Here is a 16,249-nt window from a genome sequence, read left to right as displayed (position 1 = left end):
TTTTTTAAGAAGGTAGAAATTGGGTGTGAATGAGATAAGTTACATTAATGCAAGATATTTATGTCCTTATTAAATAAAAATAGGAAGCACTGGAAATCTTTACTTTCATCTGTATGCAGTGAGGTTTCAGGATATGCTCTCAGGGAGTGAGGTTACTTAAAGATCTGGCATCTTGGCTTGAAGCCAAGGCCACAGTGCAAATGCTCCTTTGAGGTCATGTGGACAGTGGAGCAAGAGCTGGACTGGGGCAGAGCTGGCCTCTGTTCCTGGTTCTGCAGTAACCCCCTGTGCAGCCATTGGCAATGAAATCAAACAAAGGTGGGCCCATCCAGTCTGAGCTGCATGCATATTTTCTAGCTGTCCAGCTTCATGTTACTGGGGGCTTTTCATGTTCTTTACCCCAAAAGCTAGTACCTGTCAATACTGAGTTGCATAGTCTTCTGACTCTGTTCTTAATAGCAGTCTTCCCCCAAATCTTTGGAATTTGCATACTCCTTATTGCATACTTTTTACTGCAATTTTTTTAGCATGTAATTTTAAACTATATGCACACTATGGTATTAATACATTGTGGTCATTATAAAACACAGACTGAAATGAGAAATTTTTAAAAGGATGAGATAAATAAAATATAGAAGTTCTGAGATTTTCCTCCTGCACCCCAACTGACCCTTCTGGGAAACACTGGAGAAGCAAAAGAAAATGCCTTAGGTGTCAATGATCTCTTATGAGGCCCAACCCCATTTGATATTGAAGAGAAACCGAATGGACATACAGTAAATATTTCTGGAATGAATGGGTGAATGGATGGCTGGATTGGTAGCTAAGTGAAGGTAGGCAGGATGAAGGGGAGAGAGGTGGGTGGGTGGGTGGATGAATGGATGACTGGAGGGATGGTTGGGTGGAGGGATGAATGAGTGAATGAATAGATGGATGGATGAATGAATGAATAAGGACAGGTCTTCTGGTTCCACAAGAGCAGCAACTGCTCAAGAAGTAGGCAGTCTTTTCTTCCCTTTCATCCACCAGCTCCCTACCTCCCTGAGAGGTACCTATCCTGCCTGTTGGGACCTGAGGTGATTGAAAAAACTGGACGTGTACCCTAGAGTTTGTGAATCTCACAAATAGGTTTGTCTAAAGCAATAGAGACAGGGAGTGTTTCTCCCTCAGCCACTGGGGACAACACCAGTGGTAGCAAGAAGCATAAGGTAATTCCCATGGTATTCAGACCAGGTCATCATTTCTCGTGAAAGGCAATTTGAAAGGACTACTGTTTCCATCCTGCATTTTCTTCCTTTCTTTAACCCTGATCTCCCTAGGACCCAGAGATGTCATTCAACATCACACAGATATTTAGGAAAATCAATTATTTCTGATTCCCCATTGGTTATCCTACCCGTTAAACTAAGGCCTGACTTTAGTATCGTGCATGACATGGAGTAATGGTTGTCAAACTTCAGCATGCATCAAAATCACCCAAAAGCCTTGTTGAAACACGAACTGCTGATTCAGGAGGTTTGAGGTGGGGCCCAAGAATTTGCCACTGTAACAAGTTCTCAGGTGATGCAGATGGTGCTGTTCCAGGGACCACAATTTGGGAATCATTGATATAGGGGAAATAGAGATTTGTCTAGAAGGGAGATAAATTAAGGAAGGGGTGATCAAAGCCAATCATTGTTGGCCTTGTGAAAGAATGTATCTTAACCAGTTGGTTTACTTAATTTTGTATTTGAAGATTCTTAACTATTTAAGCAGCTGAGATGGTTGGGAAATGTCAGTGAAACTTTAAGTAAACTGGGGGATTTATAGGAACGAATAAAAGAAGACTAAAGAGGAAGATTAAAGTGGAAGAACCAGAGACTTAGGAGGGAATTGAGTAATGTGGTCTTATAGAAAAAAAGACATTCAGGAAGGATGACCAGTAGTGTCACATGTCATGGGGAAGTAGGGCAGAACTGAAGAGTCCTTAGGCAGTCCCTGGTGACCACGGTAGAGTGGTATTCGTGGAGAAGTTGGGTAGAAACCGTGGAAACTGCATGGCAGGTGAGCACATTTCCGAAAAGTTGTCTGGGAAGGACAGAAGGGCAGTTAGTCTGCAACTAGAGAGAAACCTTAGTTGCTAGGAGAGTTATTTGTTTTTTTCTGCCCCGCTTCCCTCAAGATTAGAAAGACACCATTCGAAACTCAGGATTATTAGACAAAAATGAAGATAAAAACTTTCTGAGGTGATCATATAGTTTGATTTGCTTACATGAATCAGTTATAAAATTTCACTTATATTGACTTTTGAGACATAATTCTTACAAAGTAGATGCATTTATATACTTTCCAGCCCCCTAGAGAATACAGGAATGGAAATATGAGTTATTGGAGCTGAAAGAGGTCCTTAAAGCTGCGGTCCCCAACCCCCGGGCCGGGCCCGGTACTGGTCCACGGCCTGTTAGGAACTGGGCCTCTCATCACTGCCTGAGCTCTGCCTCCCTCCACCCTATCCCTCCACACAGCCTTCCCAGTCTCTGGTAACTATCATTCTACTCTCTACCTCCATGAGAGCAACTTTTTTAGTTCCCACATATGAGTGAGAACATGCAATATTTGTCTTTCTGTGTCTGGCTTATGTCACTTAACATATGTTATAAGCTCTTGGTGGGAATGTAAATTAGTACGGCCATTATGGAAAATGGTATGGATATTTCTCAAAAAACTAAAAATAGAACCACCATACAATTTGACAATCCCACTACTATGTATTTATCCAAAGGAAAGGAAATCAGTATATCAAAAAGATACCTGCAGCCCATGTTTATTGCAGCACTATTCACAATAGCCAAGATACGAATCAACCTAAGTGTCCTTCGACAGAGGAACAGATAAAGAAAATGTGATATAAACACAACAGAATACTACTCAGCCATAAAAAAGAATGAAATCCTGTCTTTTGCAGCAAAATGGATGCAACTGGAGGACATTGTTAAGTGAAATAAGCCAGGCACAGAAAGACAAATAGTGTATGTTCTCACTCATACGTGGGAACTAAAAAAGTTGATCACTTGGTTTGTTTTTAATTCATCTGGTGGTAATGCAAGTGTCAGGTACATTCCAGATGGAGGCCTGCCTGCCTGATCCTTCAGTGTACTGCCTGGGTATTGCTACTTGTATGTTTGGGGAGAGGATGGACACGGATGGTGATTTCAGTGAGACGACAAAGTGGCATTTGCTTAAGAGCACTTCTACTGTATATTAAGCAAAAAAAAGCAAGTTACAATGCCATATGAATAATCTTATTTTTGTGAAAACATATAACAATGGATATAAATCAAGATGTTATCAGTGACATTTACTCTTTATATTTTTAGCTATTTTCTGAAATTTTTGCAGTTAGTTTTATAACTCGGAAAAAATAAAGCTCTTTCCATTTTTGAAAATTTAAATAGAAGCCTGAAAGCAAATTAGTGGTTTACTATACGTATGTAGACTTAAGAACATAATCCTATATTTCAGTAGTTTTGAGAGGTACTTTTTCATCTTGGCACTTTGTTAGATATGGAAATAGAACTTCAAACCAAGTAAGTATGGAGAATTCCAGTTTTCTAGTAAATGCTAGAAAGGCTACAAAGCACATTTGCATACATTATGACTCTCTTCTGGAACAAATCTTTGGTCCAACAGAAACAAAGCTTGTGAATCCTTAGAAAATATACAGATAAAGTCTCTGGATCCAAAGTATACATTTTTAATTACAATATATCTTCCAGCACCGATGTACAGAAATACTATTTGTTTCAGCCAGTGGTCCAGGTCACCAGGGTTTTTAAAGTATTTCCTGACACCTGTGAAGTTGGTAAATATTTCCTGTTTTTGTTGTGTCTAGAGAAAACAGGAATTAACAACTTGGAAGTGATTATTATACACACACATAGTTGTGAATGACCTCTGCATAGGCAGTTCCAAGTATAAGGTTCCCATTTTCTTAAAATCTATCATAACATACTTCTCTTAAGGGAAAAAAGTAATTGTAATAATTGGATTGATGGCTCTGAGATAACAAGACATAGCTAACCCGTTTTAAAAATATTTTTGATAATCTTAAAGTACTGTGGAAGGGCAAGAACCCTAGAGTTTTTGCATCAGAGGGGGCCAGGGTTACTCCTACCGCATCACTCAGTAGCTATTGACCTCAGGTGTGTTATTCAGCCACAGTGCCCCTTGGTATCTTCTGCGTAAAGCATGGGTTTAAGAATCTTTGGCACATGTTCGATGTGTGCCAATGCATTCTAACACTCTGTCTGCCATATACTAAACGTTCTATTAGAGGACAGATAATTTGTGTTATTATAAAAAGCCAACCTCGTTTTCCTTTGTATTCTGAGTGTCCATTAATTGCCACAAGACTGAAATATTTAGAATATTTTATGTGTTCTATTCAAGATGAATAAATAGATTGAAGAAAATCGACTGACTTCTTAACAAACTCGAAGATATCCATAAAAGGTAAATGGCCATGAGCGAAATTCGATTAATATCATCTGAAAGTCTCACAATTCTACAAAAGATGTGACTATTTTTAAAGAACAAATAATAGTGTTCTATTTAAATCTCCAAACAATTATTAGCATGCTTTTGGAAAAAAAAAAAGCTACAATGCTTCAGGAGAATGCAAGGGAGCCCTACAGATGCGGCACACTTCCCTGCGTGTTATTTTTAGTCTTCTATTCCTGCCTTTTATTTTGGAACTTGGCCCGCTTCCTTTGTAGCTTCCCCTTAACTTGTTCATACCTTTCTTTCTTATATAATGCATTTTAAGCTGTCCTTTTTTTTCTTCGCCTCTCAAAGGAAATTCAAGGAATGTTGGCCAGTTCAGGAACTTCTGCTAGTCTTGGCACCAGCTAAGTTCTTGGTTTGAAAACAACCTAGGAAATCCAGGATTCTGGTTGACTTTCTAGTTATTTAATGCATCAGAGCTATCCATGGATCTGAGACCAGAGATAAGTAAAGTTTGAATGCCATTTTCATGAAATTGTTTCTTAGCTTATAGAAACTGGAGGAATTTGAAAATGGACTCACTTGAAATAGATTGATGCAAAAGCAATATCCAGCTTTAAAAATAAGGAGAGCGTTCAGTAAGTCTAGTTAAAAGGTTATTTAATCTTTTATCTATGAGCTGGTAGGCAGGCAGTCTTGTTGGAGGAGCACTTATTCTGCACAATGTCAATTGGAAGCAGAGTGAGGAGGTGGAAAGTTATGGTCCCTGTCTTTAAAGAGCCCTGTAGAGAAACTGTGGGCTTGTGTCAAATAAAACTGACACACCTCAGCGTACAGTTTAATGTGTGGTGGTTTATGGTTGTTTGGTTGCAAGTCAAACAAAGTGAAAAAACTGATTTTGGTCAACTTCAACAAAAATGTAATTTGTTGGTAGGATATGGGATACCTCACAAAATGAAAAAGAAAACAAATCTGTTGAATCAACTGGTTTGGAACTGCAGGGCAGCTTGGGAGGTGGAGGTGAAAGAGCTAATAGGTATTTTTGCTGGGGCGTTGCCACTGAGACAAAGAACTGCAACTGCTTTGTTCATATTCCAGAGCTGCCCTGCAGGCCTTGTGAAGTTCCACTTTGGGATATTGGCCTCAGGCCTGGTGACCCATTTTAGCGAACAGCTCAGTTGTGACAAATATTCTTCCTTTGTAGGTGGATTTCATTTTTGGATGTAGTGAAAGTCATTCGTAATCCTGTCAGGCCAATGAGATGTGGATTAATTTGGGCAGTACTGCTTTGGTGACAACCAAGATGTGTGTAGGGGAGGAAAAATAATTTTCTCTCTACCTTCCATAGTTCTGAGCTGGGACTCCTTGTAACAAAAGACAGATTAACAAGAGAAAAACAAATGCAAATTTAATAACGTATTCTTCATGTATACATGGGAGATAACCCAGAGAAATGAGTACATTTCTAGAGTAGATCTCAAAGAATTGACTTCAGCCTTTAAATACCATCATTTGCTGAAACAAGGTTAGAAGGATGTGGGGAAAGACCCAGTTAAATGAGATGGCCAGGAAAAGCCCTGCAGGACAAGGGTCTGTTGTGTAGAGTCGTCCTGCCTTCTCCATCAAGTGTCTCTAGTGATTTAGTGGTTCCTTCTCTTCCTGGAGAGAGAGGGAGACATCCTTTCATATGGAGATTTCCTTTATAAATTTCCCTTATAAAAGAGCAACTTTTCAGGGTTACTCCCGTGTCTGCTGTTCCCCAAAATAATCAGATCAAAATCATTCTTATGGCAAAGAGGCACATTAGGGGTAGCATACTCTGGTCTCCTACAGTCATATTTTGGGGTGGCATGTGTATATAGGATAACAATTAGGCATAAAATTTAGGCAGGAAGGCGTGTCTTGGGGAACTAAGAAACTCACCCTGTGGTTTTGTGATGTTAGGAAAGAGGGGCCGTCTCATGTCATTAGTGTTATTGGTGCTTTTGGGAGAAGCAGCAGTGTGTTCCTTAAGTGTCCCTGGAGTTGGATGAAACTCCTCAGTGGACAGAGCAGAGGCGCAGATGGGACCAGCATGGGGTGGGGACTGGGCCGCGGGGCTGGAGGTGGGCTTGAGGGGAGGGGAAGCAGTCATCCTTTGACTGCCCCTTACTTGTCATCTGACCATTGATTTTTTTAAATCTTAAATGACTTTATTTGGTACACATTGCTTTAAGGCAAAATTGTCATTTAAAAAATTTAGTTATTTAATATCAATGACTTTGTTTTGTCTTTTGAAGTATATTTTAAAAATCTCTCTTCCTCTTGAACCCACCTAAATGGCTGTAACTTCTGCTCAAACAGTACAGAAAAATATAACATATGTACATATTGAGAGATTGATAAAGCAAATGTGATACAAGTGTTAAAATTTAAGGAATGTGCACAAAGGGTAAATGGGATTTTTTTCTTTCTTTTCTTTTTCGTTTTCTGTTTTTTTTTTTTTTTTCAGAGACAGGGTCTCTATCACCCAGGTGCTAGAGAGCAGTGGTATGATCATAGCTCACTGCATCCTCCAACTCCTGGGCTGGAGCTATCCTCCTGCCTCAGCATGTGCCTCCACACTCAGCTAATTTTTTGTGTGTTTTGTAGAGATGGGGTCTTGCTATGTTGCCCAGGCTAGTCTTGAACTCCTGCCCTCAAGAAGATCCTCCCACCTTGGCCTCCCAAAGTGCTGGGATTACAGGTGTGAGCCACTGTGCCCAACTCCTTCCTATTCTTGAAACTTTTGTCTAAGTCTGAAATTAAGTCAAATTACATGTTAGAAAATTATCATTGATATTTTGTTCACCCATTTCATATTGCTTCCTCTACTGTCTTTTCCTCATCGTCTGTACAACAATTATGTAAATATAATACCTATTAAAACTTTGTGAAAAGCTGTCTCTCTTAGGAAATGTGCTGCACCCTTGTGCTTCGAAGGAACAGTTACCGTGGGAAGACTTTAGAGGCCCTACAAGCACTGGTCTGCCATCTGTGAGTCCACACAGGAACAAAAGCAGCAGAAAAGGCCAAGACCTGCCACACTGAGGCTCCAGAGCACCTGCTTTTGCAGGTGGAAGTGCGGCAGAGCTCACAAGGCCCACGTGGACTGGCTCAGATATCTGCAGCAAGTAAAGGCAATGATCAGAGGCAGGTGTCCACGCCCACGTGAGACAATACGTCAGGGATGCTGGGAGGAGCTTTCAGAGTCAATGTAAGTCTCCTCTTAACCCTATTATCATTGTCACCCATTGCAAAGTACCACTTCTAGTCAACTTTTGTCTCCTTTTTTTGTGTGATTACTTCCCAGGCAATAAAAAGAAAAAATTAATTAACTACGTTTATCTATTTTGCTCCTATTCAAGCAAGATTAATAATGCATTTTCAGAGAAATATTCCAGTTGATAGGCAGACTTATATTTCTATACAGATGGCCCCCAACTTACAATCGTTTGACTTATGACTTTTGGACTTTACAGTGGTGCAAAAGCGATCCACATTTATTAGAAACCATACTTCAAGTACCCATATAACTGTTCTGTTTTTCACTTTCAGTAAAGTACTTAATAAATTACATGAGATATTCAACACTTTATTATAAAACAAGCTTTGTGTTAGATGATTTTGCCCAGCTTCGGGCTAATGTAAGTGCTGTGAGCACGTATAAGGTAGTCTAGGCTTAGCTACGATATTAGGTGGATTAGGTGTATTAACTGCGTTTTGAACTTAATGATATTTTCAACTTTCGATGTGTTTATTAAGGCACAGCCCCAATGTAAGTCGAGGAGCATTTGTATTTCCATCTTTGCGTGCTGGTGTCAATCACAAGAGACTGTCCTGGTATATCAAGGTTGTAATTCTGAAATTCAGCAATTCAGGATAAATGTGAATTTTTAGATCTGCCTTAATGAAGTTTGGCTGCTTGATGGGAAAACTGGGCCACAGTTTTCACCTGTCCCAGTGTCTGTTTTCTTTTCCCTGGGCTTGGACTCAGCTGCCCTCCTTTAGCTTTTTATGTGTGTGAAGCAAGGAGAGAAAAGGTATGAGAAGGACTCTGTTTCCCGGGTAAGATGAGGGCCAGGCATTGGGGTAAAATCTTCTCAGACATATTGTTTACTGACAAGGAAGCTGAAATCTGTGTGGCTTTGTTTTGTCAGGGGCATTTTATTTGTGTCTTTTGGAATGATGCACCTTGGGTGTGATGAAGGGGACTTCGCTCACCATGCTGTGGGAAAAGTTTTTCCCTTAATGACTCGAAAACATGGACTTGTTATTGTGAAAAAGCGGAGTACATCCTCATTCCGCACAAACAATGTGACATGGGCCTGGAGGAAGGCCAAGGTTTTCTATGAATAGAACTCAGCAAAGAGAGTGTTAGACACACTTTGGATTCGCATAACAATCCTGGATGCCTGATCCCAACAGAGGAAATGACTTACCTGCTCTTGGAAGGTGGAAGTTTAGAGGATTCCCTCTTGTCCTCCCACACACCACTGCCCCAGAATTCCTGGTTAGCACAACACACTGTTCATACGGCCAAGATGATGCTTGTGTCGCCACTGGAGAGGCATTTGCTTCTGAGCTGTCTTGCAGAAGTAAGCGGGATTTCAGTGGAGAAGGAACACACAGACCAGGTGCTGGGGTGCAGTCAATGGTGTTGGGCAGGGCAGTGCCATCTGGCTGGGCTTGCCTTGTGCTCTGCAACTGCCATGCTTTTGTCCAGGCTTGTTTGATTGCAAGGAACAGAACCCCACTCAAAGGAGCTGAAGTTTAAAAAAAGAAAGGTCGGTGGATGGGTACGGTAAGGATATAGAAAGCTTATAAACTGTGGTTGGCTTTGTGGGAATCGAGGAGGTGACAACTCCTTTTTCTCCCTCAATGGCCCAGTGACCTTTGGACTCTGTTACCCTCTTTATGCCTGGTTCTCTCTTTTTTTCTGTCTATCGGCTTCTTCTGCTTAACCATAATAATAATAATAATAATAATAATAATAATAATAATAGCTAACACACTGGGTTTTTAATCTGCACAAGGTCTGTTCTAAGTGCCTCACATGTACTCATTTGTTTAGTCCTCACAACAGCCCCATGAGGCAGGTACTATTTTTATGTCCATTTTTCAGATAAGTACACTGAGGCAGGTGGAGTTCGAGTAGCTTGCCCAGGATCACACAGTGTGTGGCGGAGCTGGGTCCCCAACCCAGGTGATCTGGCTCTGTTTTGCCTCCCGCATTGCTTTGGCTTGCACAGGCATTGCCTTGCTGCAGCAGTAATTCCTTTCACAACCCTCCATAACCTTTTTATTTCAAGACTTCCAACACATTGGCTGACCAATCATAGCCTCTGGGTATGTTAGTACAAATTTTTGAGAGAGAACTTCTGGTTGGTCACAGGCCAACTAATCCATCTTTCAAAAAAAAATTCATCTATTGCAGCTCTTTCATTGTGTATTCAATTCTTTTTTGGTGTCAAGATGACAAGACACCCGTATAAAAATTATTTAAATAAAAAAGGGACTATATTAGCTCACATAACTAAAGTGGGTCCAGCGGCTTCAGGTTTGGCTGAATCCAGGGCCCTCACTTATCTTGTTTCACTCCCCATCTCTCAGGAGCAGGTGGGTCTGGGGTCATCATCCACCTTATCCAGTGACTGCAGGATGTTCTCAGTAACTACAGGAGAGACATCCTAGGAAGTGCCCTGGTGGGATAGCCTGAGTGACCAGGCCAGGGTTGGGAGTGGGGATGGAAGAATGTTCCCTGGGAAAGAAGAGTTTAGATTCCAAGATGGAAAGGGTGACAGAATGCAGCTCGGCAGAGATAACATCTGTTAATTCCAGAGCCCCAACCCTGACACAGTCAGCTGTACCCAGGTGTGAGGTGGGGCAGGGTTCACACAGTACCAAATTAATCTAGGGCATGAAGGGATATAGCCATGGGGGAAAGGCTCTGATAAAGCGTATGGGTGGGGCAAGTGTGCAAAAGCATGGCCAAACACAGCTGGCAGGGGCATACCTAAACAGGCAAGTTCTGGGAAGTCCATTGTGGCACCTGACCTTAGGGGAAAGAAATACTTAGGTACCAAGAGACAGAAATCTGACCGGCATTGCACAAGTAACTCGAGGTATGGCATTGGGTGAGGAGGAACTCAATCTTTCTGGGCCTCAGTTTCCTCATCTGTAAAATGAAGGGCATGGTTAATGACCTCTAAGGACCCCTTCAGTTCCAAAATTCTATTATTCTACCTTGTAGGTCTTGAGTTATGCTTTGTTCCTCTGAGCGACAGTGAGCATCTCATCACCCTGATTTGAGGGGGGAAAGGCTGAGTCACTGAGGTTAGACTGGGGTTGGACTCAGGAACATACTGCGTAGTTGGCTTCCCACATATCACAATTGGAAGACAACAGAACCGTCACTTGTGTTTAAATTGCTCCCACTGTCTTTCACAGTGCCTAAAACTCCAGCACTGATACATTTTTAGGTTTTGAGTCGGAGATCCGAGTCGTCTTCCACAACACTTGCTTATCCAGCTCTCTCTAATCACGCTGGCGTCAGTGCGTCTTGCTCTCTTGCCTGTGTTCTCCCGGCCCCCATCCTTTGCTGAGTTAACTCTTAGGCATTCTTAAAATTTCAATTTAACTGTTCATTTTTTTCTTTTTGAGAGAGGGTCTCACGTTGTTGCCCAGGCTGGAGTGCAGTGGTGCAATCATGGTTCACTGCAGCCTTGAACTCCTGCACTGAAGTGGTCCTCCTGCCTCAGCCTCTCAAAGTGCTGGGATCACAGGCTTGAACCACTGTGCTCAGCCCAACTGTTAATTTTTTTAGAAAATGTTTCCTGGCCTCTTAGACTTGGCTAAATCCTGCTCTGATTTGCTCTCCAAGCACCATGCTCCTTCTTCACAGGCATCGATGAGAAATGCAATTATTTATGAATTGCTCACAAACTAGGTCTCCTTATGAGACCATAGCTCCTTCAAGATAGAAACTGCATCTGTTTTTGTTCACTTATCTCTAGGAAGTAGCACAGTACTTGGCATGTAGTTGAGACTCAATACATATTTGTTAAAATTTTTGTTTTAAGGTGGCTTAAACATCATGGAAATTTGTATGTGGGAAAGTTTCCCTTTTGTGGATTTCTCTTTAACGTACATTTCACAAATGTGGTCTATGACAGGCTAAGAGTAATGAAAGGTGATTGAAGAAGTTTCTAGAACTTACTCCCTTCCACTTAGTCAAGAGCTAGCAGATGTGATCAGGCTTTTCCTCCTTGAGGTTTATGCTCTCAATATAAACCCTTAACTCCAAGCATCTCATAAGACCCAAAGACTTTACTAAAAGACTCCATATCCAACCCTCCTTTGGCAAGATCTGAAAATCAACCTGCCTCTTCCGAGGAAGGCTAATTTCACAGTACCAGGGCCTGTTTCTGTGCTAGCCAGTGTTCAATGAAAGATAGAGACCGGCTGTTGCTAATCGTGATGATGAGAGACAGAACAGATCCACCTGTCCATCCACACATCTTTGCACTATGCAAGGAAGAATCATAGCCGCCTGGATCCTTGAAACTGGGATGTGCCATTTAAAGAACAGATGCAAAAGCAGTGACATTTGGGCTTGCCTCATTTCCTCCCATCCTCTGGATCTAGGAGGACATCAGGGAGACGGCTGATCTCCAGTGGTGGAGGGTAAGTGGGAGCATTAGTCTAGGGAGTTCTCTTCTTACATGGAGTAAGCCCTTTTTCTGGAGCACAGCAGTCAACACAAGCTATGTGCTTGTCCTACTGAGATCACACGTTAACACTTCCAGTCAAAGCACGTCTTGACCCACCTGCCCATGTATCCTGGTTTTATCCCTTGGAGTTCTCATCTCTGCATTGGAGGTTTTCATAACTGAGAGGTAAGAACAAATATTTTCCCAGGCCTGGGAATATGCTTGGATAGTAAATTACACTAAATGTGACTTGAAGGGTCCATGATTCACAAAATACTGCTTCTCCACACTCTCATGCTCCTTTGCACCGAGGCTGCTTCTCAGGGCTCTTTCTGTGGCCCCAAATACCCAATGTCACAGCCTAGAGACTCCATCTCTGAGACACAAAGCTTCATTCTGGCCACAGGGCTGTGGTTCATGCACATGGACCTTCCTCTCTCCCCCATCCCAGCCACTGTTTCCGAGGTCCTTCTCTGTGTCAGGAGTGGGGACTGAACCCAGGGTATATCCCTCTCAATGGCCAGGTAGGCTTTCACCTGTTTTTCCTTCTCCTCACCTGTTTAGTCCAGGAACTCTCTTGATTCCAAGGTTGACTCAGTATTCACCCTACTCCGTGGCCTGCCTCGACTTGGACCCCATTTTTTAGTTCCTGGGCTGCCATCCTCCTTGGGACCAATCTGGTCCTCTGCCCTGCCCAGCTCAGCCAGCCGCTGAGTGAAGCCCCCCCGCCCCCTGCCCACTTCCAGCTCCTCTGGTCAGTCCCAGAGTGTCTCTCTTCACTTTCCCAGCTTTCCCCAGAATTTTCCTGTCCAATGGACTTGAGATTTGTGTTTCATTTCCTCTTAAAGTTTCTAGGACACTTACATTGTGATTTACTTGTTTTGAGTTTGTAGGTGAGGATCCCCAAACCCAGCTATGGCTTCTCTGAGTAGTACTTCTATTGTGGGTCTTGGTGTTCACTCAGCATTGAGCAAGTTTGTATTGAGGCTGCTCTGTGCTTGGCCTGGTACTGAGAGATGTGCAGAGACGGTGGTGGCACTAGGTGACTTGCCGGCAAGCAGCGTTGGGCAGTGTTGGAGAGCCGTCCAGAGCTGCAAAGGACGAACGTGGTGCGCAGGTCTGCAGTGGAGGCTCCAGCACGTTGCCCAGAGGCCTCTTCCGGAATGAAGGACTGACTTGCCCACTTGCTGGGAGTGCTGCCAGCAGGCAGATGCCCTCAGTTGTCCCTTCTAGCATTGCCACTGCTAGAGAGAGCCTTTCTGGGGGGCTGCCTATATTCAAAGACTAACCAACATGGGGGGTCTAAAGGCCCAGTCCTCTTCCCCCAATTTGGGACAGCTCTGAAGGGTCTTTCCAGCTTCAGAACTGCCAGCAGGGTCTCCCGGGGTCTCCGTGGAGACAGTAACACAGCTCAGATTCTCCCTCTACCAGATCCCCTTTCTTTCTCTTCCTGCTTCCCTTCCCCAGGTGTTACTCCAAGAGCACTTCCTAATAAACCACCTGCATGCTAATCTCCACCTCAGAGTCAGCTTCCCAGGGAACCCAGCCTGGGACTGAACGGCTAGTGGGGGTTTGGATACACCCACCTTTGCTCACCAAGTCTTAGGCCAGTGGGGCTGCTATGGCTGCCTTTTTGTGATCATTTGCCTGGCGTGGGTACCTTTTTGGCAACTCCTCTGCCTGGAGGGGGCGCCTTTGTGTAATTCATCAGCTGTGAGGCAGCACCTTTGTAATTTATCTGCTTAGCGGGTATTTTGCAATTTGCCTGAAACCACTAGAAAGTCTCTTGCCAACCCAAGCTCCCTATCTCCAGGGAGCAGGCCTATTACTTAAGTTTGGATAAACTATAAAAAAGATAAAAATATTTCTGGGAAAAAAATCAAGAAGGAAGTGAAATATAGTGTCTTGAATTTGAGGAAAAAAATAAACTAAAAGGAAATTCCATGGGGTAGTTCATCAGAGCTCAGGTCCTTGGGTTTTTCTTAATCTGAAAGAGAAAAAAGGCAAAAAGGAAATCACTCTTCAGATTTAAGGGCAGCTCCTGAGATGGCAGGAAAATGGCTGAGGAACCCACTGCCGTTTGCTATTTAGGCACAATCAAAAAACATTTTTCAGTGTTGTGTAATGTCTCCTGGGTATTGCGATAGCTCACCACTATACCCATGGGCTCTTGGCAAACAATGGACAGGAACCAGAAAGGCACCACGATTCCATCAGGACTAGTTAAATTTAATTTTAGGCCAAGCAAAAGAAACTCTAGATGGAATATCCAAAGTGGCCAAATAGTAAAAATAGAAAAGTTCCTTTGTAAAGAGCACTTAAGACAGTGAGATAGATTTGAAGATTTACCTTGAATTGTTACTTGTGTGTCTTACCACCCTGAACAGAATATAAGCTCGTTAAACCCAAGGGAGGTCATTTTGTGTCTTTGAGTAAGGGGTCTAGCATTTCATACATGTTAGAAGAGAAGTAATGTTTAGTTATGAATGAATGAATGAGTCCTGCCCTTCCTGATCACCCCTGTTCTTTTCACAAGATGCCTTTGCATTGATTTATTCACCCAATACGTTTACTAACTGCCTTCTGGGAACCAAACACTGGATCTTGGCCGGGCATGGTGGCTCAGCCTGTAATCCCAGCACTTTGGGAGGCTGAGGAGGAAGGATTGTTTGAGGCCAGGAGCTTGAGACCAGATATGGGACCTACCAAGATGAAAAAAAGGGAGCTCACAGTTCAGGAGAAGGACTGACAGTTATACTCAGAGGACAATAGAGTGGGATAAGCTCTGAAGTAAGGTGTGTGCCGGTCTACCAGGGACTCAGGGAAGCATCTCAGAGAGTGGACTGATATTTGTAGGGGTTTGACCAGGAATGATGTAGATCAAGGACGTGTGAGGCAGAGGGAACCGCTAAGGCAAAGGCGTGGAGATTTGTGAGATTGTGGCACATGTGGGGAATTCCAAGTCATCCTATATGACTACTGGGGATGGAGGAATTCAAGATGAAGCTGTAGAGGCGGGCTCAAGACAGATTGAGGAAAATCTTTGGTGCTATGTTAAGGGGGTAGATTTTCTTCTGTAGCCAGCAGGTAGAAGTGGAGAATGAAATGGTGGTGACAATGGCCTGTGTACAGGAGGAAGAGGTAGAAAAGAAGCAGGGAGACTAGTTTTGAAGACCACTGATCTGAGTTTAGTTATTTAAAAGAAAAGATTGAGAAAATATTTAGGAGATAGAATCAACAGAATTTGGGGAGCAATTGGATATGGGTTAAAGAAGGGGGGAAAGTTGAGTATGGGTTTTTATCTTTGGATGCCTGGGAGGATGGAGGAGGAGAATGTTGGAATGTTTGGGGAAGATATAGGTTGGAAACTGAGAATGAAATACTATGAATTCTGTCTGTTTTAGATGTGTAAGGACCTAAAGACCATGCAGATGGAGATGTTTAGAAACATATGTCTATAACTCAGTGGAGATTAGGGCTAGAAATCTGGATTTGCCACTGTCCAGCAAAATTAGTGCCTGATGCTGTTTTATGTTTTCTTGTTTTTCTGGATGAAAACATTGGCAATTTAATTGACACCCTAGGCTGTCTACCTAGCAGCCATTTTCCCCTTGTAATTTGCTAGTAAAATCCCAGTTTTGGTCAAGTGACTACCCTCAAAGAAGACTACTCAACCTTTAGTTCAGAGATAAGTCCTGCTAAGTCTACTACATCGCTCATGATAACCATGTTCTACTTGCTGAGGATTAGTTGCAGGTGAGTAAATTCCTCAAGTCTAGCAAACGAGACATGAGGGGTGATCTACTAGAAATGTGGTGGTGAAGAATCCTGCAAAGGGTCATAAAGAGAGAGAAGCCCTCCTTCTCCATTGGATATAGTTGCACCTAGGGGGCTGGGCAGCCATCTTGTCCCTAGTGTGAGGACAAAGCCAACACACAGAGGTGAGCAGGGCCAAAGACAATGGTAGAGAAGAGCCCGCTCTGCCTCTGGGCTTTTAGTCTTCATTATAGATTAAGAGATTATTGGCAGGGTGCCAT

This window comes from Lemur catta, chromosome 12, assembly GCF_020740605.2.
Source record: "Lemur catta isolate mLemCat1 chromosome 12, mLemCat1.pri, whole genome shotgun sequence".
In the NCBI taxonomy this organism is placed as follows: Eukaryota; Metazoa; Chordata; class Mammalia; order Primates; family Lemuridae; genus Lemur; species Lemur catta.
Note: the sequence above shows the minus strand (reverse complement) of the source record.